Genomic DNA, 27,126 nt, shown 5'->3' on the forward strand with positions numbered 1-27,126 from the left:
TACAGTGGAAACATTCCAGAGACTATCTGCAAAGGGTCTCATGAGCTGCAGTTCGAGTGGCTTTAGACCACAAGGAGAAAAGAGGTTTCTAGTCCCTTCTGAGAGGGGAAGGATCACGGTTGTGGAAGAAGATGAGTCTGGGAGAAGTGTCAGGTGCCCTCAGCATCCAGCTTTCACGTGGGTCTAAAACGTCTCCGTGTGTCTTGCTGAGGATGCCCAGGAGGTCAGTGGTGCCATGAGGCCAGGATGGGATGTGAGAACGGGAGGAGAGCCCTGGTACAGGGGCTAAGGCTCTCAGACGGCCAAAGGATCCCACACACAGAGCCTGTTCTTGGGGTCCTCCAGGCTGCCAGAAGGTAAGCGTCGGCGCTGCGTGTTCCGATGACTGACCACGTTGTCGTCAGCCTGCCAGGCACCTGAGAAGAGGAAAGGAAGGTTACCGGACATTTGGTTTGGTGCAGATGGTGTCTCTTGCAGGACAGTCCGGGAGTTTGGCACGAAAACTGGCAAGATGCACATTACCTGGAACTCCCACAGGGTGCAAACCACAGCACGTGAAACTTGGGAGCAGTGGCGTCCACTGGGCGAGGGACAGTCATGGCCACTGTGGCCCACTGATGGAGGGACATGCAGGATGGTCCTTGTTTTGTGAGCTTGCCGTAGGCTCCACCTTTGTATCTTTATTTGGTCTTGAAGTTTGCCTAAGTGTTACAGCGGACCAGGAAAAGAAACTGAGTCTGGCTGAGACTCTCACGAGAGCAGGAGGAGGTGAAGGGGAGGGAGAAGAGTGTGTTAATTTGGGCTCAGAGTTAGTGTTTGCTGTGGGGGCCAGGGTGGGGCAGGAAGGGACTGGCTGCCCAGCAGGGTGGCAGGGACCAAATGGCATGGCAGAGAACAGAGTGACAGCTGTTCCTCTCCTTCTGCACCTGAACAGCCCACCGAGAGTTGCTATCAGCTGGTGCCACCAACCCCAGGAGACATTAGCTCCAGAGCTTTGGGGTCCCCCGGGTACCATCCACGAAACTCATCATCTTGCCCCCTTGTACTGCAGTTCCTGCACGAGAAGCACCCGCTGCCCATGCTGGAAACCCACTCTTGGTGCTTCTCTCTCCTTCATGCTCTGTATCCAATCCACCATGACCTCCTGCTTGTTCAAGCTCTAGTAAGGTCTAAATCTGTAGTCAGAAAACCGGGATACAGCCCCAGCTTGTAACGTACTGACTGTGTGACCTTGGGCAGGTCACTGTACTTGGAGCCCAGGTTTTCCCATCCATCAGATGGGAGACAAGTACTTACTCCCCAGGGATGCTGTGAGACTAAGCGAGGTGACATGGAAGAGTGGTGAGCAGGGCGCCTGACTCACAGAATGTGCGCGAAAACCATCCGCCCCCCAGGCCTTGTTCAGGCTACACTCATCTCCCCCAAGTCGTCCTCCCATCCCACAGACTGACTCCATCTGATTCAGTCCCCCCAGTGCAGCGAGATGCCCCTTCTGAAGGGAGAGGATGAAGCCCTAACCCCCTGAGTTTGGGGAGAGCCTTCCATTCTCTGGCCGAGGACTGCTGAGCTGCCTCTTCCAGCACCTGCCCCCAGAAGGACACCCTGAAGCCAGATGGGGACCAGCGTGCTCCGAAGTGTTCCCCCACTGGGCCGTACGACCACCCAATTTCTCATGCTGTGTGGAAATTGCTGGATCCTCCAGCACACGGTGATCTCCTCGAGGGCAGAGCCGAGAGCCATGCCCTTCAGAGGGCTCAGTTCGTGGACGGAGCCGGCTGACCCTGGAGGGTGGGCGTGAGGCTCACTGTTTCACATTTGAGGGAGGCCACTCACAAATGTCTGGGGTCAGCTTCAGGTTAGGCCAGCCCAAGACACGAAACCCTTTAATGGCAGAAGCACTAGGATTCAGCGGGTATAAATTGTGTATACCCATAAATGTCCTGGTGTGCTAATCTGCCCTAAGGCTCTAATAATAGTCTTGTGGAGGTGGACCCCAGGGGAAGGGGAGTGAGTGGGACAGGAAATGTTTAGGTATCTCTCACAGCCAGACGGAATGCAGGGATCTGTACTCCCTGGGGGTACCGGAGTCCGGCACATGGGTCCACAGTGCTTTACCACTCTAAGGGTGACAGGATGAAGAGCAGGCAAGATTGCCCTTTCAAGTTAGAAACCCCCAGATGAATTAAGTTGTTCCTTCATTTTATATAATTTGGTAGATCTCATACTTATTCCTCTGTGTTTAATGGGCAGGACTCCGGAACTGCAGCTGTTTGGTACAAAAGACCAAAAGCAAATGGTAAAAAGGAGAGAAGAGACACACACACACACACGCATACGCACGCACACACACACACACAACCACACAAAGTCAAATCAAAACACTGCCGCAGCCTCGCCGCCACCACCACTGGCTGCCAGGCTGCCAGGCTCTGAATTCTTGAGTCCTTGCTACAAACACCACCGGTCCAGATTCTGAGCCAGGGCTGAAAACTGGCTCCTTCTGAAACAGCCTCAAGACTCAGACCTGAAGTCTCTGATCTCCCCAGCTTCTTGTACAGTCGGTGGTGCTCTTTCCTCTAAAAAGGCTTCTGCCAGACCCTCGGCGAAACCCTGCTGCTCCGTGCATCCTGGATGCAGAAGGTAAGCCTGGAAGGCGCAGGAGGACTTCCTGAGCGAGTGCTGCCATTCTGTCCAGCCCTCAGCCAGAAAAGGGAGCCTGGAGATTGAAAATCCTTCACGGGAGGTAGAGAAAGGTGGTTCCCACTTAATTCCATCCTCAGGCTCAGAAACGGGGGAGTGAGGAGACCTCTAGAGGCAGATTTGGGGAGCACATCTAGGGGGATTCCACACACCTCTTTCCTGCCTCTACCCAGCCACTAATTAAATTTAAGGTCTGTAACAGTTCCACCATCTTGTAGAGTTTCTCTCCAAGAAAAGAGAAAGTTAATTCCGATTTTTCCTTAGTATCTGAGAAGCATAGCCCTTCCTAGTGGCGTCTTTGTCTTGGGTTATTTCAGGTCTCCATAAGTACTTTTCTTTGTTTTGGTTTTGGCTGTGCAGTGGCTTGGAGGATCTTAGTTCTCCGACCAGGGATTGAACCAGGCCACTGCAGTGCAAGTGCTGAGTCCTAACCACTGGACGGACAGGGAATTCCCTCCATAAGTACTTTTAGATTTCATCGGTATGCCCACTCCTGTCCAATGCCATCATTTAAAAACATCTGTATCGGGCTTCCCTGGTGGCGCAGTGGTTGAGAGTCTGCCTGCCGATGCAGAGGACACGGGTTCATGCCCCGGTCCGGGAAAATCCCAGATGCCATGGAGCGTCTGGGCCCGTGAGCCATGGCTGCTGAGCCTGCGCGTCTGGAGCCTGTGCTCTGCAATTTGAGAGGCCACAACAGTGAGAGGCAAGCGTACCACAAAAAAACAAAACAAAACAAAACAAAAACATTTGTATTTCCACTAATAAACTCAAATTATCTTTGCTTTTTCCCATCACACTCCCCAGAGCCTTTTCACAGAATTGTCACTGGTCCCCTGGCCACTATACTGACGCCTGTGTGATACTCCATCAGGTTCCATGGGGCCCCGTCTACCTAGCATGGCCTCACGCTTCTAATCGGCTCACCACCTACAGTGGTCAACTCAGATTTCCTCCCTTTGAGAACCTTGCAGAACAATCTCAGAACATACCATCGCCCCCCCCACCTTGGTCTCAGGGCCAAAGAAGACCCAGAGTCTTCTTAGCGGAAGAGGTGCTGGAATGACACAGGTGCTTTCTCAACATCACTCCCACAAGGCTGATGAGAGCAGTGAGGATGGGGACCTGAGCCATCCTTGCCACGAGCTGGGCCTCCTGGCAGAGCACCTGTGGGCCTGGGGAGGGTGGACCATGGGATGCTCCCCGGGCTCCCTCCTTGTGGGCGCTCCGTGAGGGGAGTGGCATCCATGTGGGGAGGGAAACAGCGTGGAGAGGGAGACCAAGTGCCTGAGAAGCTGTCCTGACGGCCAAGCCAGCCTGAGGCACCACAGTCATAGGATGGAACTTTGAACTTACAGCTGAGCCTTGTGAGGTCTGTTGATTCCACGGGAACTACCACAGTGGATGCTTCTGTCATTTACCTGACATTAACCCGACAGATGCTTCCAGAGAGTTCCCCAGCTCTTTACTACCAGTGTGACGCTAACAGCAGAACCCGAGAAACATTTTACCAAGAGAGCAGATGCACTTTCCTTCTCCCATAAGAGCCCTTGAGACCTCGGGGTGAGGCTACGATGCGACCCTCAACTCCCTCTCCCGGCAGCCGCCACTGTCATTCGGTTTCATGTCTGGCCTGAACGGTGAAACCAGTTTAATCTGAGAATGGCTGGCTCTCGAGATCACCATAAAGAAGCCCTGGCATTGTTTTCCATCCAGGTCTCGCTCCCCTGCCGCAATCCCAGAGTGGAATAAACATCCACCAGCAGGTTGGCCCGAAGGAGTGAGGGAGAGGAGGAAGCACAAGGCCTGGGGTCAGTTTCCACCAGCATGGGTGGCTGAGACAATTCCCAAGAGCTCTCTCTGCCAAACACGGGAGTTGGTGGGGAGCCACTGTGGGGAGGCAGGAGCCTAGATTCCTCTCTTGAAACCCAGTGAGCGGCTGGCCGGCACAGCTGCCACAGACTCAGGGCGGAGTGAGGGCAGAGATGGCATCTTTTGTGGAACAGGGATTAATCTAGTCTCACAAATATATTTTTTCCTGGAAAATTTCAGCATATTAAATACAGGCTCTTGCCAGTTAGGAACGGAAGCCTCAGCGAGGGCCCCTCGGATGTGCGTGCGCCCAGCAAGCTTGGGGTTGGGTGTGGGTGAACATGAACTTTCACACGAAGTCTGGATAACCTAAATGAGTTTCAAAATAAACAAACTGGACAGACAGACGTACATTTGGCAAAAAGACATGAGAAACAAAGGGACAGACAGAAGCCAGGTAAAGAGTAGGAAGGCAGGAAGTGTAGTGTACCCTGGTCCTCAGCCACCCTGGCCCAGGCCTGGCTGGGTCAACGCTAAATGGGAAGGGACCAGAGAGCCCTTGGGAAGGCCGTGGGAGGCGTCTCTGGGGATTACGGCTTCCTCCACCACAGGCCTGCATGGGGCCAGAGGGGTGAGGACCTGGGTCTTTTGCAAGCTGATGGAGAGTGGCAACCACAGGAGTTTGTGTCCCTCCAGCACCTGTAACCACGTCGCCAAGAGAGTAAAGCACTGGACCCATGACGGGACGTGGCTGTCCTGAAGCTTAAGTATGTCCAGGGCATGTTTAAGAGATTACAAACCACGCAACATGAAGGCAGTCTCTGCTGTGAACCCAGGAGGGGCAATTTCGACCTAGTCCACCGGGCAAGATGTGGCTTTAGAGCCATGGTTGGTGAAGCCCTTGGTGAGCACGGAGCAGAGAGACATCAGTGCGCAGAGTGTGACTGACAGGTGGGCTCCTCCTGAGAACTCATCCCGGATTCAGTTTAGTGTCATGAGAAGGAATAAGGGGCACGTTGATGGCCCTGATTGAATTTTTAGAGTTAGGGCTCCAGGGAGAAGAGTCACCCTCGACCCCTGATCGTTCCTTTGGGATCCAAATCTAGGGAGCACAAGGCAACTGGTGGTAGCCCAGGGCTCACTGGGTCACAGAGCTAGTCTATAAAATGCAGGCTTTGAAATTCCTCTCTGATCCTAACTAACCACTCTCCTCTGAGGGGCTACAGGTTCCCTTTTCAAGCGCTCAGGCTCTCTTTCCAAGACCTTATGACAGAGGCCGTGTCTGCCTTAAACTGCCTGTTGATGGAAACAAGACCAGGCCTCCTGCCATGGGATCTGCAAGATCATGATGGAGGGGGCACGGTCAGGCCAAATCGGAAGGCTTTGGGGGTATTTTTGCACCTTTCTCCATGCCCAAATAGATTCGTTTAGAGCAGAGTCGCTCTTTGCCCAAGGACTCTCCCAAGGCCGCCTCATTCCTTTCAGCAACTGGCTCCCAGCACCTTAGCAAAGCCCATGCCTTCTTGCAGGATCTGCAGGGCAGGAGATGGGTGTCCCAGGGTGAGAGCAGGGGAGCATCTCCCACCAAGTTCATGTTCACCAGACTGCCACTCACCGGGTAAGCAGACCACAAAGCACAGCTTATTGTCCAGTGCTTTCATGCTGGCGATGCAAGTCATTGTTATTGTCACACTCCATACCTAGAAATGCGAATGTCCTCTGGCCTGTAACGGAGTTAAGGCAGTTAGAGAGGACCTGGCTGTGTTTTTCTCTGCTTTGCTGTCCTTAAAATAAAAATCTTAAGGATGGAGACAAAAAACATCAAATCATATGTTAAAAAAAAGACAATAATTAAGTGGGGAGAGTGGACAATAAAGGAAACTGTGTGGGTACGTTTGTGTTCTTGCTCTGTTCTGCTCTGTTTCTTTAACTGGCCCATTTCCAGCCTTCGTTCCTGGGAAATCAGGCGCTGGGGAGGTCTGTGGGATTCGGACACGCAGACCTGGGCCCAGAGCAGAGCTAAGCCAGGCTGGAAGAGCTAGGAGAGCCACGGGGGAAGTGACCCCAGGCTCCGGCCTGTGTCTGTCAGTGCACGTGGGGTGTGTTTATGACCACAAGGCTCTGCGAAATGACTAATACATAAAATGGCAATTAAAGCTCTTTGGTCCCGTAATTTTGCACCTCAAATCAAAGAATCGCATCACTTGCAAAATTATGATTTATTTTCTTTGAGACTTAATTTGCTATTCTGAGGATGTTTTAAGGGGCTGACCAGAAACCTACAGTGGTGTAAGATGGGAAGGGGACAGTTTTAGATGTTATTTTTTCAAGCCCCCCACCCTGTTTTTTTTTTCCCTTGGTGAAAGGCAGAGGAAGAAACATACATCTACTGTGTACAGCATGTCAGGTGGAAACCACATATGGAATGTCAGGCGAAAACCACGTACTGCCCTGTGCCTTTTACAAGCAAATATTCTACTGGGGACGACAATCACAATGGAGAACTCAGAGCCTTGCGCCGTGAAGACATCAACCGAGGGGAGGTAGCGCCCAACCCCGGCTTTGTTGGTGTGTGTGTGCGGCAGAGGCACAGCCTGGGCGACCACCCCTCCTCCGGCACTACTTGGCCAAGAGAGAGTGGACATGTGCACATGTGCACCCCCTGCACACCACACCACCCACCAAGCAACTGCCATGGCCAAAGCAGAAGCGACTAGCATGACATCTGCATCCAGGCTGGGATCCAGGTTTGCTCTAGAGGTTGCCCTTCTGTGGAGGCACCTCAGAGGAGCAGACGGAAGAGACACCGGTTCCTGGGACGCCTGGTCCTACAATCCCAGGTGGGATTCCCAGCTCGCCTAACCCCCCACCACCACTTCCTTGCTCTATATGTAGGTCGTTCCTTCGCTTCTCAGCTTACTAGAAACAAAATTCTTCCGACTGAAGCTATGATTGACCTTGTTTACAAAACAGAAATAGAGTCACAGGTGTAGAAAACAAACTTATGGTTATGGCGGGGGGCAAGGGAGGGGAGGGATAAATTGGGAGATTGGGATTGACATATACACACTACTATATATAAAATAGATAACTAATAAGGACCTGCTGTAGAGCACAGGGGAATCTACTCAGTACCCTGTAATGGCCTATATGGGGAAATAATCTAAAAATAGAGTGGATATATGTATATGTATAATTGATTCACGTGGCTGTACAGCAGAAACTAACACAACATTGTAAACCAACTCTTCCAATTGAAAAAAAATATCTACTTGAGGCCTGAACGATGGTAAAGAGACTCGTTCCAATAGCCTACAAACACTAGTGCACGCTGAGCTGCTAACGTCTCTTCACCTCACCTTTGCTGTGCCGCCAGGGCTGTGATCCTTCTGCTACTGTAACATCAGCCGTTTTCTTCACTAAAGCAGGAAAACCTACTGCCTAACAGTCGGTTCCCCCAAGGGGAGGAAGCTGTTCTCCTGCTGCAGATGAACTTTGGGGCTGCTAGAGCAGTTCTGTGAGACTCAGCTGAGAAGCTGAAGCAGGAAGGAAGGTGATGGCAGTTGCCCAAGAAGCTTCAGGATCTACTCCACGTAGATGGAGAATTCCATGTATCTACTGCAGCCTTGGCTCAGAGGCCCAGAAAGAGCCAGGAAGGCTGCTGAGGTCCTCAGATACCCTGCTTGCTTTGATATTCCATCAAGGAGACAACCTTTCCCCAAAGCCACACCCTTGAGCAGTGCCACCAAGTCACACCAGTGCCCCTTTCTCTACCCTTCAGAGAATACCCAGGAAAGAAATATAATAAAAGGGAGCAAAAGACCAGGTCTTTTACCATCTTCTTGTGTGGGTGATCCGTCCTCTTCTTCTAGAACATCATTTCCCTCGGACAGAAGGAAGGCACTGTGAGTACATAAAGCAGTGAAATGAGTCTACTGATTGTCAGAAGACAGAACTAATCACCCTCATGGTATCCAGACATTTCCTGTCCGTGTGAGATGGCTGGGAGGCCCAGCAGAGGCAGATTTTGCTTGGCGAGGCAGGATCGGCCCGTAGGGACCAGGTCTGAGGCACGTTCCAGAGGGACCAGGTCTGAGGCACCTTACAGAGGGACCCTGGGACTGTCAGGAATAGCCTTGGTAATAGTTCAGCTCACACTTTTTCTGTCAGGTGGAAATAAAAGTTGTCAAATGAAAAAGCAAACCGTGAGATCATAAAACTTTCAGGAACCCTTTAGGATCCCCAGTCCCATCCAGATACTCCTTTGAGAACATCTGGCTCAAGAGAAAGTTGTAGAGTCCCCACTGGGAGCTTGGCTTTCCATATACTTCAGGCACACCTCCGTCAGAGCACTTCTCACGCTGAGTTATAACTCTGATTCCTCCATCAGATGGAGCTGCGGAATGGGTGGGATGGATGGATTGGGGGTGTGGGCAGGCAAAAGCCATGTCACTCGGTCTTTGTGTCCCCCAGTGCCAGGAAGATGTGAGATGCCTGTGCCAGGTAAATACTAAGTGAATTGGAGGACAAACACCCTCTCAAGGGTCTGGCCTGGAAGACTTCCCTCCGGAACTCACCCCACGCCTATTACACTGAGACCAGCGCCCTCTGCTAACCGGACAGTCCCTCTGCCTGCACCCTGCCTCTAACAGATCCAAGTGCACCACCTTGGAAGGCTTCTTCCAGAACAACCCTCATCCTATTTGCATCCTCTGCCAGCGCCGACAGTCCCTCTGAATGGGGAGGGACATCAGCATCCACCTTGCTCTTACCTCTGCATCCTGCTCTTCAGCGGTGGCGACGAGGCCCACAAAATTGCAGTATGGAGACGCCGCTGGTGTTACCTGCAAAGGAGCAACAGAAGTCAAGGTGCAGATGCCACCGGCTCTCCTACCCAGCTCTCCTGGCAGCAAACCCAAACCAAGTCCTCAGTATAGAAGTGGTGTCACACGGAAGATCACATCTGAGGGAGTCTTTGATTCAATGATACGGTACCGTTTTCCAGGGCTCCCCTCCTGAGCACTGGGGGGCTTTGCCGATCTCCCTGGCAGGCCCTGGACTGAGCTCCTTGGGACTCGAGTACAGAGCAGAGCAGAGCGGCGAGGGCGATCCCATGCTCCTCTCTTATGTCTCCTTCTTCTGAGGGGGTCCTGCTTGTGGTCTGGGCGCAGGGGAGAGCCTCCCCGTTCTCTTCTGTGCCAGGGGCGATGTAGGAGCCGGACATGGAGTAGGCGGTGTCGGTGCTGATCTGGGAGGACACCATGGACATGACCGACTGGGCCAGACTGCTGCTGGCAGGGTCTTTGGAGACAGGAGTTGGAGGAAGGCCACGGAGGTCAGGCCCGGCTGCTGTGAGTGCACTGGGAGCAGAGCTCTCTCGCTGCACCCGGGCAGTGAGGACACCAGCAGCCTGGCCTTGCCCTCACCAAATAGGGTTTAGATGGAAGGTTTTCCAAGGTTTGGTTCCTTTATGTTTTAGAGCTCCAAACTCAACCTCAGGGATGAGGGATTTGCTTTTCCCTGTCATAATGTTAAAGAAAACCTTACGACAGCAGGACTGGGGGTGAGATACCTGCTTCTCCCCCAGCTCAGCCACTAGACCGCCCTCTCATTGCAAGGGAGCGAGTCTCACTTCCTCTCAAGCCGGGGCCTATACTGTCTTCCACTTAGGTATTAATATGCTGCTCCCCAGTCCATCTGGGAGGAAATATTAGAAGCACTACGGACTCGGCTGATGGGCAAGGACGTGCAGTTGATCCCACCCACCTTCATGTACCTTCTGGGGAGGAAATTGTGCAGGAGATAGGCGTCCCCATGCAGGACGACTGGTCAATAGCTCCTGACGATGACAAGGTCAGGTTCTCACTTTATGGGGTGATGCCACATTCCTGGGTGGGAAAGAAGTAAGCGCCAGTCAAACATGTTAGAGGGGAGGGGTTAGGGCAGGGGCCCCGGGCAAGGAGGAGGAAGGGGGATCTTGGAAGGGCGCAGGAGGCAACATGCAGAGGGAGGCCTGGTCTCTCCTCTCATCACTTCTGTGCACCCCTGGCCTGGAGTAGGCTGTCTCCCGGGGGGAGGTACATGCACATCCTGTCCGAGGTCCAGCAGCTGCTAGAGCCACACAAAGACCACAGCTCAGGTGACACAGGTCACCCAGCAGCTGTGACATGGGGAAACCCCAGGTTTCCCCAGGATTACAAACAGCTCCCTCTCTCTTTTTTTTTTTTGTGGTGTGCGGAGAAACAGCTCTGTTTCTGAAGGGAGAGAACACAAAACCAGTGGAGGCCCTGGTACCTGCTGGACTTCTCCTCTGGCATGGAGGGTTAGTTCCAGCTTGATGGATCTAATACAAACACTGCCTGTCCCCCAGCCAACACTCGGCACTCCCATCAGTCACATGGGCTCACAACATCAGTGCAACCCAGGGCAGATGCAAAAGCCTACTGATTCTCTTTCTACAGCCTGTGTTCTCTCTTCCAAGTCTTCTTTTCTTAAAACCTTGGTTCATGGGCTTACCTGGTGGAGCAGTCGTTAAGAATCCGCCTACCAATGCAGAGGATACGGGTTCGAGCCCTGGTCTGGGAAGATCCCACATGCCACGGAGCAACTAGGCCCATGAGCCACAACTACTGAGCCCATGTGCCACAACTACTGAGCCCGTGTGCCAAAACTTCTGAAGCCCGCGTGCCCAGAGCCCGTGCCGTGCAACAAGAGAAGCCACTGCAATGAGAAGCCCACGCTCCATGATGAAGAGTAGCCCCCAATCGCCACAACTAGAGAAAGCCCGCGCGCAGCAACAGAGACCCAGCGCAGCCAAAATAATAAATAAATAAAATAAATAAATTGAAAAAAATAAAAACCTTGGTTCAGGCAACCCTCCTGCCTGGCTAGGTCTGTCTCCCGCTGAATCCAGTCTGCACACCTCCGCCAGGTGGGCCCTCATGAAGCCACGTTCCCACTGTACCGCTGGCCTGCTCAGGGCCCCCACTCTGTTCCGTGCTTCACGTGTACTGTCCCTGCCACCAGGAATGTTTCTCTCACCTGTCTCTTCGTGTCTAAGAAATTTTGATATTCAGCTCAAACACTGCTCCGCCATCACTGCTTCTGGTTCCCTTCACTTGACGTGATCCTCCACAGCACGTCAGTGTCTCTGTTTTGGGAGCCCTTCCTTTCTCTGGTTAAAATTCATTCACTCATTCAACAAACACTTACTAACACCTACGTGCCAGATGTGGTGTTGTTATTCATGTATATGTCCTGTCTCCTACTGGACCATGAGCTCCTCAGGACAGGAACCGCTTTTCACCTTCCTATGCTCCACTGCACCCTGCCCACCGCCTTACCAGGGGTGGGCTCGACAGCCCGCTGACCTCTGTTACATAAAGCCTGTGAGGGTGCACAGGGTAGATGATCCCATCTTCGACTCAGCCGCCCAGCTTTTCCACCAGCTGAGCCTGCATCCAGAACTTGCCCTCCTCAGACATCTGCCCAGTTCGTCTCACCTCCTCTGTCCATGGACCACTTTTTTTTTTGCCTGCAACTGCGTGGCATGTGGGATCTTAGTTCCCCAACCAGGGATCGAACCCACAGCCCTTGCTGTGGAAGCACGGAGTCCTAACCACTGGACAGCCAGGGGAGTCCCCTTGTCCACGGACCACTTTTTAAAGCGAGCCTCCCCACCCTTATGTGACACACGGATCCCCGGTAACACCTGACACAATTGTTTTGTACTGACCGTCTTTTGTGTACACCCCCACCCCAACCATGAAGACTGTAAGCGCCAGGAGGGCAGGACTTTTGTGTCTCCCCACTGCTGCTGTCCTCAGCATAAAGGATCATGCCTGGTCAGTAACGCAGGCCCCATACACTGAGAAAAGACTGAGTCTGGTGACACCCTTGCTGCTGTCTCAGAGAGTGCTCAAAAGGCATTTGATGAATGAATGAGACCAGACGGGCCGGGAGAGGCCAGCAGGCAGGAAGGAGAGCACCTGGAGTCCAAAACCAAACAAGGAAGGACAATGCACATTACCTCTCTGAGATGTTGGGCTGTCGGTCTCTGAGACAGGGGCATCTCAGATTTGCTGCATGAACGCTCATCTTCCTCTTCGTGCAGCACAGAAGAATTCTGGGAGATGGACCTGCATAAGCCCGGAGGGAGAAGCAGCTGCAGCCAATGCCCCTTAAAGAACAGAACTCGCCTGCACTCCCATTAACCAGACGTCACAGGGAGAAGAGGGCCCTGAGGGGAACCGGAGGGAACCTAAATCTTAGGAAGGAGTGGGGACGTGAGAAAGGGCACCAGAGGGTCTGAGACCTCTTCTGGGCATCGGAAAATCAGAGTTTTACCTTTAGCTCTTGCAAACAATTGTGTCTGAACTGGGGGAAATCCACTGACATTTTGAGGGTTTCAATATTTTCATCTGTAAAATTACCCTCCTTTCCTCTGCCGTGGAAACTTATTATGAGTTGCTCCTAGTTGGATGTAAACGCCTAAGAAACACAGATCACAAGGTTCCTTCGGTCCTCAGACTAAGTGATGCTCCCAGGGGCCTGAATGACCCTAATGATGTCATCATCCCTATACCCCATACTCTCCTTCCACAACAGAATACATGAGAAGTTCGTCCGTCTGGATCCTCCTAAGTACCCATGTACCATCTTATTTTCCCCTCCCAAGGGATGGGTGCTAGCCCAGGTCTTCAGTGCAATGAGCAGCTCTGGGAACAGCCCAGAGGGTCTACACTGCCCTAGGAATTGGGACTCGAGCCAGCACCGAGGAGGTGAAAGATGGATTGAGAGCATCTCATCAAGGACCCCAGGGCCAACGCTATTGCATGCTGACTACTCACTTGGAGAGACTATTTCTGAGCTTGAGTCCTGGGCTGCTGCAGTCGGACAGGCGGTCGAGGGGGGAGAGCATCCGGACAGGAGGCAGGTGGCCGTCACTGCCAAAGGAAGACAGCATTCCCGACAGGTGTCTCTCTCCAAGCACGTGGAGTGGGGGGACTGCCGGGGATGGGGTAAGGGGTCCATTGACGGCCTCCAGAAGAGACACCACTTCATAGCCCAGTGGAATGTTCTCCGAGGACTAGGGGAATCAGAGACAGGTTGGGAAATTAATTAAATACTCTTCGTTTTATGGTACGAGCGTGTTTCTTCCTCTGCATTGGAAAAACACTTTCTTTTACATCTAGTCTGGGGCTCTGGCAAATGAAAGCTGTATTAGAAGCAGAAAAAGATAAAATATCAGAGAACCACATGTTCCTTGACTCTGCCTACTGATGAACTTCTTCTTAATACTGTTGATTTTTTCCTATTATAGTAGAAATATATGTTCATTACAGGAAATTTGGAAAATACATAAAAGTGGAAAGAAGGAAAAAAGTCATCAACCATCAAATCACCCAAAGTGATAACTGTTGTTAGCATTCTAGTGTTATTTTCTTCCAATGTTTTTTCCTCTGTACTGTTTACACAGTTGTGATCAATGTGTTAATGATAATTTTATACCCCGCTTACCTCACAGAACATAAATATTTTCCTTCACATGCATCCCTTTTCATAGATACCATACATTTCCTTACTCTTCCATTGGTGCTGGCTATTTAGTTGTGTCCATTTCCTACTGTAAACAACACTTTGATGAACATCTGTTCATCTATTGGGCATAAATCTCTTTTTTTCAGATCATTTTCTGGGTATTAAGTTCTAAGACCTTAGATTACCAAGTACAAATGTTTTTAAGGCTCTTAATATATACAGCTGTTTTGTTTTGTTTATTTTCAGTGATCTTTCTAGTTACACCCTTACAAGCAGTACAGACTACCTGTTTTAATTGCTTCTCGGCCAGCATGGGGTATCTTAAAAAATGAAGTTTTTAAATGTGAAAGGTGAAAAATGGTCTCTCATCTTAATTTGCATGTTGTTGATTTTTAACATGGTTGAATTTTTAAAAAATGACAGTTGACCAGCTATGTTTCCTCTTCTGAGAAATTTTTTATGTCCTTTGCACCATTTACCTACTATTTCATTCAAGTCGGTTATGGTAACGATACTAGCCTTTCCTCTGATGCAAATGTTGTGAGTACATTTTTTTTTCTTTAGATGATTTGCTGTTTGGTATTAACTTTGGTCATCTTTTACACATCTAAAGTTTAAAATTTTTTATGCGATAAAATCTACATGTTCGGGGTGCTTTCCTGGTGGTGCAGTGGTTGAAAGTCCACCTGCTGATGCAGGGGACACGGGTTCGTGCCCTGGTCCGGGAGGATCCCACATGCCGCCGAGTGGCTGGGCCCATGAGCCATGGCCACTGAGACTGTGCGTCCGGAGCCTGTGCTCCGCAACAGCAGAGGCCACAACAGTGAGAGGCCCGCGTACTGCAAAAAACAAACAAACAAAAAAAAACATTAAAAAAAATCTACATGTACACATATTCGAGACTTCCCTGGCGGTCAAGTGATTAAGACTCCGCACTTCCACTGCAGCGGGTGAGGGTTTGATTTCTGGTCGGGGAACTAAGATTCCACATGCCGTGTGGCATGGCCAAAAATAAAAATCTACAGGTTATTTTTTGGGTAGCATTCCATTGTTTTCAAGCTTAGAGAGCCCTCTCCCATCCATAGTCAGCTAAAGAATCATCTCTAATTTATTCTAGGTTTTTAATGTTTGGCTTGCTCTGTTTTTAGTGCAGTTAACTAGTTACCCCGCCTGGAATTTGTTATCTGGTAAGGAGTGAAGTGCTAAACTGATTGTTCCTCCCTAAAGCACTACCTCATCGTTCCAATACCATTTACTGAATAATTGATAATTAATCTCTTCCACTAGCATGTTAACCTAAAGACAAGACCTTCTGGTCTACAACTACAAAGCGTGGAGTCTTGACACCATCACTTACACCACGAGACAGAGGTGAATTATATCAGCTACGTGGCTCCCAGTCCCTGAAGCCACAAAATAAGACAAAGAAAAACAGTTACCTTCTCGGAGGATTCAGATAAAAAATGGTAAATTGTATCTAAATCCCAAACAATCATCCCCTTGTTTCTGCTTGGGGGCATTCCAGAGTCAGACCCCATCCCCACCCCCATCTGCCTGGACACTGGAGTGAAACAGCAAGCTGACAGCTGTAGGGATGGTAAATGTTAACTGGACGCTGAGTCCCCAAGGTGGAAAGTGGAGGTTTTAATGATCAGAACCTCATTTTCCACTGTACTATTGGCTGGTGTTTAACACAACATGATCTCGGCCAGCTTACTCAGTACTTCAGAATGCCAAGTTTTAATTACTTGCCACAAAGTCACGTGAAGAAGGACAAAAGGTGAAAAAAGCCCAACTTACTGAATGCTCTTCTGAGTCGGATGTCTGGGATGAGAGGATGGGGTTAAAGCTGGTTGGGGACAGAAGGCCCAGTTTCTTCCTCATGGCTCTTATCTGAAGCCGTGCCCGGAAAGCTGTGAAGAAGAAAACAGGCCATCAGGACACGGTGATGCAGGAGTCAAGATGTACAAGAGCCCACACAGAAGCCACGACCCCTTCTCCCCCGAGGGCTGACCTCGGGGACCCAGCAGGGCCTCCGGGGCTTATGCAGTCGGCAGATGGGGCAGTTGTTGGCCTGGTAGCGCAGGGTGTCGGCGCAGGTGTTACACAGGCAGAGGTGACGACATGGCAGAATCAAGGTGTCCCGCACGTCTGAGAGACACACCACACACTCAGCACTGTTATCACTCACTTCATCCTCAGCCACCTGGCCGGGGGACAGAAATTTAGCCAGCGTCACAAAGACCCTCACATCACATACTTTCTTTAGAAGGCGGCCTGCCTTCAGAGCTGAGACAATGCACTTGGTAAACTACATTGAACTTGGAAGTTTACCAAGTGCATTGGCACACTGAGTTTCACTTCTTCTGGCAACTGTTTGTCTCAAGCTCATTCTCTGAGGTTGAGATCCGGTCCTGTCTGAAAGTCAGAGCTGAAGGGGCCCAGGAGGCCACCCAGGGAAGTGGGGAGCAATGAACTGAGTGAGCAGAGACCTGCCAAAGAACCGATCCAAACCAGCCTATGTTCTCATTTCCAAAGTTATATAAGTATAATCATCTGAAATGAGGAAGAAGACATACCCTTCTAGGACCAAATGGATTCCAGAGTCTGGCATGCTAAGTTCCTAGATCCTGGCTGGATCAGAGAAGTTCTCACTCTGCCTCCTGGGAAGAGTGCATTCAGAACTGTGGGTGGAACTTGCCTTAGACTCTTGCGTGTTGTACTTGTTTTCAATTCCATAGATCTCCTGAAGGAGGTAGCTGACCCCATCCACCTGAAGAGCAAATGGAAAAGTTCAAGGGCAGGCTGGTTCTCCCGAGAGATGAGTGGGAACTCACCACCACCCCCCAACCTCCTTCGGTAACCAAGGACTACTGATTCACAATGAAAAAAACCAAAGGCCTAGGAGAGTAAAGGAGGCTCTTATTTACATATGTGTTCTCTTTGGGAGGGGAATGAAAATCAAATGCTTAATTCACCCGCCCTTATCCCCAACAGGGAACGTGCACAAATACAACAGTAACACTCATACTGCAGGTCGCTATAACAACAGTCAAGGAAGGCAGAAACTAGGAAAAGGATGGAAGACCATGTGTCAGAAGCATTGGCTATGTAATAAAAGCTAAGTTTAGACATTATAAATGGGAAGCAATGGGAATGGGAAAGAAAGAGAAGAAATGGGCAAGGAAAAGAGGGGAAGGGAAAATGCAGAAGCAAAGAGAGAGCAAGAACTTGAAGGAGGGGACGATTGCGCCCCCTACCTGGCCACGGAGCCACCCTGTCTCCAACATGCGGCAAAATGTGACCTCTCTTAGCCCTGCTCCTTAAAACCTCAACTTGGGAACTGGCTGGCGGTCCAGTGGTTAGGACTCAGCGTTCTCACCACCAGGGGGCCTGGGTTCAATACCTGGTCAGGGAACTAAGATCCCGCAAGCCCTAAGGCAGAGACAAACACCCCCCCACCAAAAAAAACAGAAAACATTAGAACCTCAACTTCAATGCCCAGTTTGACTCCCACTAGCTTGGGCCATGTTGGTGCCAAAGCTGGCCCCTCCCTTGTTTCTTTATGCCTGCCCACTCTTCTTCCCTGCCCCTCACCCTGTCCCAGTGATCCCTGTCCCTAAGGCTCACCCTGTCACCGATTTCGCATCCCACTCTCCAGTCTGACAATGGCTGTTGCTGATGCCAATCTAGCAACAGAAGGAGAGATAAACCATTTCCCTTGAGCTACCCTAGCCTTTCCATCCCATCCAGGAGTCCTGGGGAACCAGGCCTTCCCAAGAGACAACTCACTGAGGCCAGGCCTTTCCAGGCTGTACCCTGGGCTCAGGATCTGTTATCTCCTCTGCCTCTCTTAAAACTTGCTTTAACACAGTGATTATGTTGGAAAGGACATTATCAACCAATTTATACTAAAGTATTACTGACTACAATTGACCTCATTAAGGGTGGACAGCACTTGATACCTGAAAGAATGAATGATGTAGAATTTAAGATATCTGTCACGCATCTGCAGGGGGTGTCTTTCTTTGCATCTCAACCCGAGGCCTACCCTGCACCCCACCCGACTGCTCTACACCCTCCATGTGATGACACACCTTCCCTTGGCAATGCCACTGACACCTCTCCCCTCCTTGTCTTCCATGACCCTGCTCCTGCCTCTGCATGAGTGGAAGGAAAGTGTTGGCACACAGTGGGGCTTAGGACTTCCAGCACACATATGCATAACTTGCCTGATCATTCTGGAAGGGAGCAGATAGCCAGCAAACTTGGAATGTGAGAAAAGGAATGTTGGGATAAAGTAAGCCAAGAGCTCCAATTGGCCTTGAACTGGACCCCAATACTTTGATCCTTTAGCTGGAAATGTTTCTCACCCTGGCATTTTAAATAACAACATTCTCCCTAAACCTAAAGTCAGGAGATAAATCTTGCCCTTTCATTTTCTAAAGTCCTCTGCTCAGATAATGGCTGCCTCACCATAAACAATTCTGGAACAACAGAGATACCAAAAATCAGTATTCCTTTCAGGCCACCCAAGTAGTTTCCAACACAGAAAAGCATTCCCTGTTTGCTTTTCTTCTTTGATTTAAAAAAAGGGGGGGTGGTGGTGGAAGGGAAAGAAGAGTGCTTTAGCAAAGGAGTGGAGAGAGAGAAGTGGGTACACCACCAGTCCCTGGCCCTCCAATACTTACTACCTGTTTCTGCTTGAGGGGCTTGACACAGAAAGTCCCATCTGTGTGCTGGAGCGAAAATACACAGTTATGAAGGAGGGCAATGAGGATCAGCTGTTCTTTTGTTACTTCTCTCAATTACACACCTCCTGGAGGCCCCCCAAGCCCCCCACACCCTGCCAGTGTGGAATGACAGACTCCTAATACAGGAAGGGTCTTCAAGCACATAATCTAGCCCTTCTGCTTTAAGAAGAGGAAATGATGGACTTCCCTGGTGGTCCAGTGGTTAAGAATCAGTCAGGGAACTAATATCCCACATGCTGTGGGGCAACTAAGCCCGAGCACTGCAACTACTGAGCCCATGCACTACAACTAGAGAGAAGCCCTGGCAGCACAAAGAAGATCCTGAGTGCCATAAATAAGACCTGATGCAGCCAATAAATAAATAAATAAATAAATATTTTTTAAAAAGAGGAAGAGGAAACGGGGCCTAAGGAGTTGAAGGTCATGCAGCAAGTTGGTGGTGTAGCCCCCGGTGTGGTGCTTCCCCCGCTCCCTGCGCAGCCTCCGAGCCGGACCCACTCTGCCGAGCTCAGGCAGCCAGCGAACAGGGCTCCACGTGTCCTCACAGGAAAGACAGAGCAACATGTACCAAAGTGAGGCCCTATAACTTTACCCACTGACCTTTTCAAAAGTGCCCAGGAGGACGTGGCAATGGCCAAAATACTCTGAAACAAATAAAGGCACAAGGATGAAGAAGAAGAAAGCCAACAACACACCTCGATTCCACTCACCTTCCCGGGTCCCACAGTCTGGCAAAACGAACCCTCTGGCTGTCACGGGAAGGGGCATGTTACGTCACCCAATAGGACTCTCTCCCGAGGAGCGTGGGAGCAAGAGTGCGTGGGGATGTGGGAACTGCCTGATACCCACAGGGGAGGCGTGTTGTTCTGAGGCCGCAGGCGCTGCCAGGCCTGCACGCTACATACGGGCACGTGTGCAGCCAAAGAAGACAGGAAGCACCCGTACCATCTCCTTCATCCACCACAGCATGGACCACTAACGGGTAAACCTCTCTGTCCAGGTCAAAGCCAAGCTGAAAGAAAAGGGGGAAAAAAAGGGACTTAACACATTTAAAGGGCACAGTAATCTGTCAGAAAGGGAGGTCTCATCAGGAAGCCTGAACCTCATCTCTGCTCTTCATCCATCAACCTGGTTAACTACCTAAGTCCGTGGAATTGAAGGCCACCAGCCTCTTTGTAAAAAATCTCATAGATGTAAAGGCTTCTAACCTGCAGGTCTTGCCTTTGGGCATGGCTTTCTCAAAATATCCTGGGTTAATGGGCTACTTTGGGACAGAAAAATTAGATGTACCCTTCCCAGGGCATGAAGACGTTACAAGCCTGAAGGGGAGCATGGCCTTCGAGTACCCGGGCCTATCCTTTGCTGCTGGCCAGGGTCCTGAGTAGCTCCCACGCCCTGGGGGTCTGTGGGCAGACCCTGCCCTGCACTTCCTCCCAGCGGCCGGTCCCCTCCGCCAGCCGGCAGCTCACCTCCTCTTCAGCCCACTCGGAGGGGTCCACGGTGTGGGAGGGCAGGCAGAACTGCTGGCACACCCCACGCTTGTAGTGCACCGTCTCTGACTGCAGGCTGTTGTCCTTGGGGATGTAGCTGTTGGCCAAAGTGGGAAGCAAAGCAAAGGTTACTATCTGACAGTTTCCTCTGTCTCATGCCTGTTCTCAACAGGTTCTCAGTATAGACTGGAAGAGAAAAGAGAAGAAAAGATCTTTATAATCTCTTTCCTTTGCCCTTGCTTGGTAATGCTATTAAAGTTATCTCTTCAGGGCTTCCCTGGTGGCTCAGTGGTTGAGAGTCCGCCCGCCGATGCAGTGGACACGGGTTCTTGCCCTGGTCCGGGAGGATCCCACATGCCACGGAGCGGCTGGGCCCGTGAGCCATGGCTGCAGAGCCCACGCGTCCGGAGCCTGTGCTCCGCAATGGGAGAGGCCACAACAGTGAGAGGCCTGCGTAATGCTAAAAAAATAAAAAATCTATTAGGCTACCTTTCTGTGGATATGTGGGCTGAATAGATAACTTTTATTTTTTTCTTCTTTTTTTGTGGTAGGCGGGCCTCACACTGAATGTTTTCCTCCACAGGTGAGCACGTCAGGCACAGACCCTAACCTGTCTAGGAAGGATGTGGCTCCCCTGGTCCTTTGTTCTTACCTGGCAATCCCATTCTGGAACTCTTCAGTGGCCTGATAATAGATGGTGATGGCCATTCGAGCATCCGTGTCAAAGGTGAACTCCACGCTGTAGTGGACTTTCGCTCAGCCGGCCTCTTCCCCCGGGGTCTTCACTTCCTCGGCACATCTAGAACACCATAAAGACTCAGCATTTGGGGGTAGCAAATTAATATTTTAAAAGTAATATTTTTTTGTGGGATCTTAGTTCCCTGACCAGGGATGCAACCATGTCCCCTGCAGTGGAAGTGCAGTGTCCTAACCACTGGACTGCCAGGGAATTCCGTCTTCTTTTCTTTTTTAAAAATATTTATTTATTTGGTTGCACCAGGTCTTGGTTGCGGCTCGAGGGCTCCTTTGTGGTGGCAAGCGTGTGGGATCTAGTTCCCTGACCAGGGATTGAACCCACACCCGCTGCATTGGGAGCGAGGAGTCTTAACCACTGCGCCATCAGGGAAGTCCCTTGTTTTCTTCTTTTAATTGAACATATTGTGGGCTTCCCTCTGTGATCATGCACTTTCCATCCTCATTTTGAACGATGGCAGAACACTTTCTTACCACTATCAGGGGGCATTTAGGCGATTTCTGATATTTCACGGTGCCACAGTTAACATCCTTGTGCATTTGCCAGGCTTTAAAAAAAGTTTTTAATTTTAATCAAAGTTACTAATCACATAGTTTAAATAGTTTCCACAAGTCTTGTGACAAAAAAACAGCAGGTCTCTTTCTTTCCCTTTTCCTCTTCTTTAGAGGAAACCGCCTTTACCTCTGTAGCTGACCATTTTGGCATTTATCTGCATGTTAATTTTTCAGTTTTAGGCATTATCTATTGACTTCCTACTATGGAAATGAGACTTTCTCTTTCCTCACTCTGCTCCATATAGGGACACCCCTTCCACCATGTGATACACCATGATTTTGTTAGCTCAGTAATCTTCGTCTATACACCTGTGAGTCCATCAACATTATTCACAGCTCAGCCACAGAGTAATCTCTAATTATTTTTCCTTTCCTGCATAAGTTTTTCTTAGAGCTTGTGCTCATTTTGTTTTTTTTTTCAGTTGCTTAGTCTTTTATTCACTAGTCACTAATTCAAATTCAAACTCTTTGGCTGTCTACATCTCGATGTTCAGACGTAACAGGTATTCTGTGCACCTTGCCTTTTTGAGCAGGACACTTATGCAGCCTTCTGACCTGCTCCATCCGGTCCCTGATCCCTCTGTACCTGCACATGGTTGCCACCCTGGAATCTCCCTGCCCCACCTCCCTGTGTGTCCCTTTTGCCTCTCTCCCAGAGAATTGCATGCTTCCTGCACCTCCTGGCTTCCTCCTTCTTGAGTTATGCTTTCATTTTGCTGGAGCACAACTTCCAGTAGCTTCCTGAAAAGGGGTGTGTTGGAGGGATAAACTTTTTGAGAGATTTTATTATACAATCACACTTCATTGAAAGTCTGGCTGAGGGAATTCCCTGGTGGTCCAGTGGTTACGGCTCCGTGCTTTCAATGCTGAGGATGCGGGTTCAATCCTTGGTTGGGGAACTAAGATCCTGCAAGCCATGAGGCCAAAACAAATGTCTGGCTGAGTAAAGAATTCTGGATTAAAAATATATATATATATATATATTTTTGCGGTACACGGGCCTCTCACCGTTGTGGCCTCTCCCGCTGTGGAGCACAGGCTCTGGATGCGCAGGCTCAGTGGCCATGGCTCACGGGCCCAGATGCTCCGCAGCATGTGGGATCTTCCTGGACCATTGCACGAACCCACATCCCCTGCATCAGCAGGCAGTCTCTCAACCACTGCGCCACCAGGGAAGCCCTATAAATACTTTTTAAAAGTCATTTCAGAGCATTGCTGCATTATCTTTTAGCTCCCAGGGTCACTTTCATCATCGATTGGGCTGGGCACTCGGTGGACCTTTGTAGAAACTCTTAAATTATGTACGTCATTGGTGATTCCTTCCTTCTATATTCTCCATTCTCTCTTTCTAGAACCATTAGTTGGCTGTTGGACCTTCTAAACAGACCTTATATTCTTCGTATCGTTCCTCTTCTGTTTTCCATATCTTTGCCTTTATGCTCCACTTCCTGGAACATTTCAACTTTTCTTCCGATATTCTATTGATTTTTTCATTTCTATGTTTTTAAGCTCTGAGAGCCTTGTTTGCTAAAAGATTTGTGTCACTGTGTCCGTGAAATAAGAAGGCAGTATCTTCTCTATGTCTCTGAGGCTACAAATCAAGGTTTCCTCTTCCTGCATAGTTTTTATTTCCACTTTTTCCCGTTGGCTTGTTTTACAATTGTCTTTCATATGATAGGCGTTCCTTATACACCTGAGAACCTTTGGTTGTCTGCTCATACTAAGACATTTAAACCCCCTAGTTGTGGTCCATGGGGACTTCCCTGGCAGTCCAGCAGTTAAGACTCCACGCTTCCACTACAGGGTGCATGGATTCGATCCCTGGTCAAGGAACTAAGATCCCCCATGGCACGCGGCCAAAAAAAATAAAATCCTGATTGGAACTGAGTGCATGGTGGGGCTTGGGGATGCTAGGCTTCCCTGCGGACTCACCTGGGTCTGGCGAGGGACCTCCAAAACCAGTCTCTTTGGTCTTCCCACCTGGGGGAGTCTGATTGTCCAAAGAACAGTTTTCCTCTCTTCTAACAATGGCCTGGCTGCTGGCATTCTGAGTTTAGAGTTGGGGTTGGGGGGCAGGCTGGAGGGCTCAGCATCCAACGTTTCTGAATTCACCTAACCCCCTGCTTTCAGTACTGAGTCCAGCCCTTAGCTGTGCCTCGGTCCCCCAAGTCCAGAGATTCTTTGTTTGAACTTTTCCAGTGAGCATCGTCTGCTAGCCTTTTGCCAGGGTGTGGGAGGGCAGTTCTGGCTGTGTAGTCTAAAGGAGGGGGGATCTGAATACCTCTCAAGCAGACTTTCCACTAACCCCCCTCCTTTTAGCCTCCCCACTCCCAAGATGTCCAGAGGTACCTGGAACTGCCAATTCCTAAGCCTTCTGGGGGAAACCACAGTACAAACTAGTGATTCTCAGCTTTTCCTTCTGTTTGCTCAGGATCCTGATTTCTCAGGTTTAGTAAGTTATTTAACATTCACCACCTTTTTCCAGCCTCTAAAATTTTTTAATTAATTAATTTATTTATTTTTGGCTCCATTGGGTCTTCGTTGCTGCGTGTGTCCTCTCTAGTTGCGGTGAGCGGGGGCTACTCTTCGTCACAGTGTGTGGCCTTCTCATTGCAGTGGCTTCCCTTGTTGCAGAGCATGGGCTCTAGGTGCGTGGACTTCAGTAGCTGTGGCTCGAAGGCTCTAGAGTGCAGGCTCAGTAGTTGTAGGGCACGGGCTTAGCTGGTCCGTGGCATGTGGGATCCTCCTGGACCAGGGCTCGAATCCGTGTCTCCTGCATTGGCATGCAGATTCTTAACCACTGCGCCACCAGGGAACCCCCAGCCTCTAAAATTTTGTTGCCGTTGCTCCTTTCCCACTCTCCCAATTTTTGAGGATTTGTGCTGTTTAAAAATACTCATTATTGTTTAGTGGGGTTTGGAGAGAAAGCAAAGGTACATGTTCAATCCTGCATCTTTACCTGGAAATCTGAGAATCAGAATTTACTTTAGTCCCACCTCAGAAAAAGCAAAATCAAATCTCACCCTTCATCTTAACATTTATTGGTTTTTTTTTTGTTTGTTTATTTTTTTTTGTGGTACGCGGGCCTCTCACTGTTGCAGCCTCTACCGTTGCAGACCACAGGCTCTGGATGCGAAGGCTCAGAGGCCATGGCTCACGGGCCCAGCCACTCCGCGGCATGTGCGATCTTCCCAGACCAGGGCACGGACCCATGTCCCCTGCACTGGCAGGCAGACTCTCAACCACTGCGCCACCAGGGAAGCCCTTAACATTTATTGATCACCAGGTACTTTCCCTTTCATTATCCCCTTTAATTTTGACAACAGCCATGAAAGGTAAGGTTGGTTCACTATTTTACAGGTGAGAACCAGAAGCTCAGAGCAGTTGCCTCATTTTATTCTAGAGCTGCAGCCAGGCTGCCACGTCCGAGGCCAGGACCTCAAGGGGGCTCAGACCCTTGAATCCATCTCCATCAAATACGCGAGCAGACCATATGTGATGAGAGAAACAAGTGGCCGGAGCAGCTGACAGCTGGCAGGCTCCCGAGGCCTCAGTAGCCTCCATTTATCCTGCTGCATCAGGAACTCCCCGGTGGAGGGGTGATTCCCGGCTGCAGACTCTTCTGCAGCTAAAGAGTTTCCCCTTGGCTGTGCCATCCCCAGGGTTGACCCCGGGGGTGCGAGTGGCTGGGGAGGCAGTTGAAAACCTCAGGGACAAATAAAATATTAAAAAACTGAGACAAAACAGATTAGTGGCTGCTTAGGCCAGGAAGAGTGGTTTCGGGGGGAAATGGGGGATGATTAATAATGAGTATCGGGTAATAATAAGTATCGGGTTTCTTTTTGAGGTGATGAAAATGTTGTAAAATTAGATAGTAGTGATGGTTGCACAACTCTGTGAATAACTAAAAATCACTGAATCGGGGGACCTCCCTGGTGGCGCAGCATATAAGAGTCCGTGATCCCAATGCAGGGGACCCAGGTTTGATCCCCGCTCAGGGAAGTAGATTCCACATGCATGCCGCAACTAAGACTTCACATGCCGCAATTAAGAGTTTGCATGCCGCAACTAAGGAGCCTGCCTGCTGCAACTAACACCCGGTGCAACCAAATAAAAAATAAATACTTAAAAAAATCACTGAATTGTACACTTTAAATGAATGAACTGTATGGTATATGAACTATATCTCAATGAAGTGGTTATATTTTATTCCTAAAAATTTATTTTTTAAGATTTTTTTGATGTGGACCATTTTTAAAGTCTTTATTGAATTTGTTACCATATTGCTTCTGTTTTATGTTTTGGTTTTTTGGTCTCGAGGCATGTGGGGTCTTAGCTTCCCAAGCAGAGATCGAACCCACACCCCCTGCATTGGAAGGCGAAGTCTTAACCACTGGACTGCCAGGGAAGTCCCCGAAGTGGTTATATTTTAAAAAGATGATCAGAGAGAAATAAACTCCCTGATCTATACAAACATAAAATGGTCTCTGAGTCATCTTCCTTTGTCAATTGAGAAAAATGTGGGACCTCTGGTTTGCCCTAACCAAATCTGTCTCCCCAGGGAACCAGTGAGTCTTAGTAGACAGACTTGCTCTCTGGAGAGCAGCATCTGTTTAAAAATCACATTATCTCTAGGACTTCCCTGGTGGTCCAGGGTTAGAACTCTGTGCTTCTACTGCAGGGGGCCTGGGTTCAATCCCCAGTCAGGGAACTAAGATCTCACAAGCCTCGCCATGCAGTCAAAAAAAAAAAAATCATGCTATCTCAGGGACAGCACAAAGAAGGCAAATGTTGATGATAATTAGTACTGACAGTGGTGATAAAACAACAAACCCAGTGCACCAGAGGAAGGGAACATGAGATTAAGAATAAATTAAAAAGGAAATATAGGCAATAAAATAAGGATTTCCTGCACCAAGTTCAAACATCCCATCTTCACACAGGTTTGTCGAGGTATCTGCAGAATTCATTTTCTCCTCCAACTGTTCTTTTTCTGGAAGGTTCACCATACCGGAGTAATCATGACAGCTTCCAGGAGAGTGAAAGTTCTTCCCAAACACTGACTATCAGAGAATGTTCTGAACAATCTAGGTACGGAGACCCCTCATGCAAGCAGCCCACGGCCCAGAGGCCTAGAGGCTGGGCTCCGGGTCTGGCAGAAACTGTTCTGTGGGTCCCCTGGGGAGTTGGCTGCCCCTTCATGGAGAAGGGCCCCTGGAACATGGCCCCCACTGGCTGGGAACTTGAACTTACTTGACGAGTCTTAGTGTATCCTTTCGGATGTTGATCAGGCTTCTCAGAGTCTTCACTGGTTCTTGGGGAGGAGGGGCAGCGTAAGGAAACTGTGTCGGAAACAAAGTGGGAGAAGACTGTGTTTAGAAAGACGGATAACCATAGTAAGTGGACCTGCTCGAGGTCACAGCTAGTGGGAGAGCTGGGATCCGACTTGGTGTCCAAAGTGCTACATTTATCTGCTTTTCCCAGTAGATGAAGCTTATGTGAGTCAGCATTCAAAATGCGGA

The 27,126-nt window shown here is 49.8% G+C and overlaps 1 pseudogene across 1 annotated transcript in view; it reads right to left on the reverse strand.

The window, feature by feature from the left end:
- Positions 1–294: 294 nt before the first annotated feature.
- The window catches only part of LOC308610106 (E3 ubiquitin ligase RNF157-like), a 71,615-nt pseudogene continuing 44,783 nt past the window's right edge, over positions 295–27,126 (reverse strand). Inside the window, exons 7-23 of the transcript in view lie at positions 26,858–26,946; positions 20,949–21,095; positions 20,276–20,393; positions 19,752–19,818; positions 19,407–19,450; positions 18,744–18,791; positions 16,754–16,825; positions 16,099–16,258; positions 15,853–15,965; positions 13,362–13,600; positions 12,542–12,650; positions 10,289–10,400; positions 9,641–9,813; positions 9,285–9,356; positions 8,348–8,396; positions 6,128–6,236; positions 295–416 (exon numbers count right to left, since the gene is read on the reverse strand). The product of the transcript in view is annotated as an E3 ubiquitin ligase RNF157-like (transcript). The remainder of the gene's footprint in view (positions 417–6,127; positions 6,237–8,347; positions 8,397–9,284; positions 9,357–9,640; positions 9,814–10,288; positions 10,401–12,541; positions 12,651–13,361; positions 13,601–15,852; positions 15,966–16,098; positions 16,259–16,753; positions 16,826–18,743; positions 18,792–19,406; positions 19,451–19,751; positions 19,819–20,275; positions 20,394–20,948; positions 21,096–26,857; positions 26,947–27,126) is intronic.

This window comes from Mesoplodon bidens (genome assembly GCF_964165515.1).
Source record: "Mesoplodon bidens genome assembly, contig: HAP1_SCAFFOLD_150, whole genome shotgun sequence".
NCBI classification, from domain to species: domain Eukaryota; kingdom Metazoa; phylum Chordata; class Mammalia; order Artiodactyla; family Ziphiidae; genus Mesoplodon; species Mesoplodon bidens.